Raw genomic sequence first — 5,779 nt, 5'->3', positions numbered from 1 at the left:
TTGCCTCTGGAAAAATCTCGTAGCTGATTTTTAGATTGTATTCATTTTTTTAGGGTGTATTTTGTTAACATAAGGGCTGTTGTTGTTGTGAAATTTCCGGCAGATCTAGCCGAAAATCGTCGGCAGATCTGGCCGGAACTAATGGTTGGTGTTGTGTTATTCACGAATACAGCGATTGTATTCACTTTTTGAGCTTTTTTTGTTAAATTTTTAGATTATATTCATTTTTTAGGGTGTAATTGTTAATTTTTGGTGTATCTATGTTTTTATGTATTGATTTTTCGTATTTCGTTGTATTCATGGATACGAGCGCGCACATTTATGAATACGTATAGTCGTTTTATGAATACGGTGAAAAGCATTCTGAATGAATACGGATTGAGTTGAATACGTTTGAGCTTAAATGACTTAGTTGAATACATCGACCTTGAATACGGTGAAATCCGGTTAATGTGAGATTTTGAATACAATCACGAATTTTGAATACAATCTACGCTGTAGAGCGTGACTACAATCTACTGTAGCTACGAAATGTAATCAGCTAAAGTGTAGCTATGCCAAATTTTTAACCCTCAAAATGTAGTCATTTATGTAAGTTTCCCAAAAAAAAATGGTCATTCTAATAATTACCGATCATTGATATTAGAATACAATAATTACCCCTTAGTCCCGGAATTCGTATTATGAGGATTTATCAATCATTGTGAATTAACTAAGTTTTACGTTGACTGTGAGCCTACTACATTTCTCCTCTTTTATTCGAGCTTGAGGTCGACAATATTAACTCGGTTAATAAGCGGAGTTGATCATAAATACTTTTTAATCATACATGGGTGCCCAAGAAGATAGGTTATGATTTTAAATGAGTTGGGTATGTGTTTGTGTCTTGAAATTAAAGCTACCGTATAAGATAGATTGGCTCTTTCACGTTTAGCGCCTTTTCTTGGTTGGCATTTCCCAAGAGGGAATTCCCTCAAAGGTATAGGGACATGATATGAATCTCCTATTGTTATAAGGTGAAAGTGACAAACATGTACAACATATATGCCAGGCCCTTCACTTCAGTTCCTGACCCCTCCTCTCAACCAACAGCTATTCCAGACCTCATAATTAGGGGCGGATTTAATGTGTTTATTACGAATTTACGTGAACTCATTAACTTTTATTCTAAACCCCATATATATACAAAAGAAATCCGTTATATATCTATAGATATTTGATTGTAAACTCAATTAATATAATAATATTAACTTGAATTCATTATAAGAATCTATAAATTTTAAATTCTACATCCACCTACGGTAATAACACCAGATAAAGTAAAACAGAGGGAGCATGATATTAATCTTCTCGAGCAACGTTGGAGGTGAAGGCAAACAATAGTACTCTTTTAGCAATTCATTCCGTAGGAATATGTGGACATCAACCAATCTATCCAAAACCCAAGAAGCTCATCACAGTATCATAAAGGCTTAATACCTAATAACCCCTAAACTAAACAAGACATGTTTTCGTAATTGCTCCTCTAAATTATATATCCACTTAAAATCCCCTGAACTAGTAAAAACAAAGCATCGTACCCCTTGAGCATATATCACTACTAAAAAAACAGGTTTTCCCGACCTCAAATGAGGTTGAAAAAAAACTGACCTCATGAAGTTGGTATTCTCCGGCTTTTTATTTTTTAATTATTTTTTTTTTTTAAAAAAACAGACCTCATGAGGTTGATTTTCTCCGCCTTTTTATTTTTTAATTTTCTTTTATAGAACCGACCTCATGAGGTCGGAAAAAAAAATCATTTCATGAGGTCGGTTTTCACCGCCATTTTTTTTAATTTTTTTTTATTTATATAAGCTGTCTGCGATGCAAAACACGCGCATCCACATGGCAATTCTGGTCCATATGGCTGACCATATGATTATTTTGTTTTTACTTTTGTTGCTGTGTGATAAAATCAGGGGGATAATTCTGACAATTTTGCTAGCTTAGGGAGTAATTAGGATGGTTTAACATAGCAATTATTTTCTTTTCATTATAATTGTTTTTGTTGGTAAATTATATTACAATTGCACAAATAGTAAGAATATTTCCTTAGTTGCAATCCTATAACTAATTGGATTACTAACGGATATTTCGTATTTGGCAATAAAATCTTTGTCTTTGCACAACCAACTACTGATAAAAAATCTCAACTTTATAACTTGTCCAATATCAGAAGAAGACATTTCGAAACAGCTTTTTTGACTTCCTAGTTACTAGTCCTTCTTAATGATGCATTTTTTGGCTGGACGCCTGTTTGGATGGTTGCTACGTTTTGGCTGGACGCCTGTTTGGATGGTTGCTACGTTTTATTTCATAATATATTATATTATATTATATTATATTATATTGTCTTATTGTATCGTACTGTATTGTTTTGATGAATACTGTTAGAAAAATATTATTTTCTATTTAATATCTCGAAAATAAAAGGATTATTTCTAAGGTTTTTACTGGCTTTAATACAAAAGAAATATTTTTATTCATTATTTTGATACTATATTAATGACTCTGTAATAGGCTAATTATTGTATAATATTATACGAGCTTTAATGCTTAACATACAATTTGACTTGGTCTTTGAATTCAAGTTTTGCAAAATGTAACATATGATTTAAATTGCCTTGAATGGCCTTTTTATTATGGTCTAATAATTGGACGTTTTCAATCAGCAATAGGGGTCTGTTTTCAGCTATGTTGGTTGTTCTTCTTCTTATACTAGCGGTCTATGCGATGCTGTAGCAGGCTTGTAACTAGATTATAGTGCGTATGTGTATATAGTTGTCTTTTGAATGGTGATTATATATATATATATATTATGTTCTAGCGCATTAATATAACATTGTAGTTTGTCTTCCGTTATCCCAAATTTTATTATATTAATGGTTCTTCGAATACAAAATCGGCAAATTTATTAATATTTTTAAAAGAAGACTCGTTTAAAAAGAAAGCTATTTTAAGTCTTTGAGATAAAGCAATAGCAATATTTAAGCATCGATTGATACTTTTAATTTTAATTCGATTAATTTGAAAGTGTAAAATACTTATTATTTTTATCAAATTTTGATTTGGATAATTCTAATTTAAATTATTAAATTAATTTTACATGTTTAAAACAAAACAAAGTAGAAATTGATTTTATTTAAACGAAGAAATACTATTTTTTAATTTTTGTTAAATATTCTCGGTTTTAGCTCATTTTACTTGTCATGTTGTCTTTTGCATGGTTTTTTAAGAAAACGTCGATTAGAATTATAATTTGACTAATTTACCTTATTTGATTTCCATTTGATATATATTTTTCTACGACATTAATCTCTTTCACATTTATTGGAGTAAGAATAAAAATAGAAAAGTAATTAAATTCTATCTTATTTTAAAATATAAATATTTAAGTATATTTATTTTAGTAAACATAACAAATAAATGACATGGCGGAATAGCAAATCAACGATTTAATAAATAGATTAGATCTCGAGGCTAATATAAAAAAAAAGAAAATTGTATGGTTTGACTACTAACCTTTTGAAGAAAAGCGATTTCATTTGCTCCCACTAATGAATTGATACGCACGTGGCAATGAATCCATCATTATTGACTCAATGAGATACTTTGGAAATTACATGAATATTGTTTGATTTTTTTAATATGGGGTGCATTTTTTTTTTGGACATTATTAATTTGCACTATTTTTATGCATATAGATATATATATATATATATACATACACACACACACACACTATGTTCAAAATACGATTAATATAACATTATAGTTTGTAATTTAAAATATCTAAAACTTTATTATATTAGTGTTTACTACGAATACAAAGTCACTGCACTTTTTTTTTTACATTATTTTTTTTAATATGGGTTCACTTTTTTTTATATTCTTGATTTTGTTAATATAGGGTAAACTTTTTTATCGTGAGTTTGGAGATGGTGGGTTCCACTTTTTTTTTTTTTTTTTTTTTATATATATATTGCTTGATGTTGTTTAGTATGGGGTCCACCTTTATAGGTGCGCTTTTCTTTTTTTATTATTAGTTTGTCTTATTTTTATGCATATAATATATATACATATATTATGTTTAATAACACGATTAATATAACATTGTAGTTTGTCTTTCTATCTAAAACTTTATTATATTAGTGTTTCTTCTGAATAAAAAGTCCTGCACTTCTTTTTTTTAATATTATATTTTTTTTAATATGGGGTTCAATTTTTTTTTAATATTCTTGATTTAGTTAATATGGGGTACTTTATTTTTTTCCAGTTTGGAGATGGTGAGTTCCAATTTTTTTCTTTGCTCGGTGTTATTTAGTATGGGGCCCACCCCTTTTTTTTTTTTAAGGAGACGACGGACGATGAAGCATGAGTCTAAACCCATGCTTTATATAGTTTCTTCCTTTTTTTTTTATTTTCATTTTTTATATTGCTTGGTGTTATTTAGTATGGGCGCCCCTTTGGATATTATTAGTTTGCACTATTTTTATGCATATATATATATATATATATATATATATATATATATATATATATATATATATATATATGTTAAAATACGATTAATATAACATTGTAGTTTGTCTTCGTATCTAAATCTTTATTATATTAGTGTTTGCTACGAATACGCATCGTGTTTAATATGGGGCCCACATTTTTTTTTAACGGTGTTTGTTTTTTAAATATGGGATTACTTTTTTTTCAATATTGGATTTTGTTAATATGGGTTTTTTTTTTTCCTCACGATTTTGGATGTGGTGAGTTCCACTTTTTTTTAATACTCGATGTTGTTTAATATGGGGCCCAAAATTTTTTTTTTTTTTATGGGGGGTCCACAGACGGACGACGAAGGTGCCACTTACTGGCTCTTCTAAAGGATAGAAATATACATATATTCTTATGTGCTGAAAAAGTGACAGTGATGAGTAAAACAAAGAAACAAACTTTTCTCCTCTTTGATTTTGATCTTTTTAGTAAATTGATGGGGGATGCGGAGCAATAGGTCGAATTACTATATAAAGAAGAGTTGTAAACTATAGGACTTCTTGTTCAAGTAGGAATATTTCGGTTTTTCTCGTTCCTTCTCTTCGATAATTTCTTTTGTAGTGCTGGGTTTCTCTTTTGGTTAATTCTTGTTAGATTCTGGTTCCTAGTTTTGTACTAGAAGAGCTTGTTGAATCCTGGGGGATACATCCATATCGGATGAAATATTTTTAAGGACAGTGTCTTAATTGACATGCCTCAAGCTTTCAAGAATTTCCTGCAAGGTTCGTGATCAAGTATTTCCCGTAAGATTTCCAACAAATACAACGCTTGGATAGATTATATCGTTTCCTGTCATGCATAATATCACACATCAACAATTTGAAGGATAAATCAACAAGAAAAGTAGGTTACGGGTTAGAGCTACTATAAAAAGATAGGGAAAAGGATAAAATAGTAGTAATAAGTAAAGACAAAATGAGAAGAAAAAAAAAAAAAGATAACGACACGATCACACCAAATTGATTGTTATACAAAATGAGATTTTTCGTCGTTACATAACGATAGATTTAACAATACGATACAATACAATAAATAATAATCAAAATAAATTTTTTATTTTAATTAACAGCACAATACACTACAGTAAGTAACAACCATCTAACTTGAAACATGCATGAAACAAAGAATTAGATGTTGGGGGATATGACGCTTCTTTCAATTTTATCGACATATATCGCAGTGGAAGGTG

This window comes from Lycium ferocissimum, chromosome 8, assembly GCF_029784015.1.
Source record: "Lycium ferocissimum isolate CSIRO_LF1 chromosome 8, AGI_CSIRO_Lferr_CH_V1, whole genome shotgun sequence".
NCBI lineage: Eukaryota > Viridiplantae > Streptophyta > Magnoliopsida > Solanales > Solanaceae > Lycium > Lycium ferocissimum.
Note: the sequence above shows the minus strand (reverse complement) of the source record.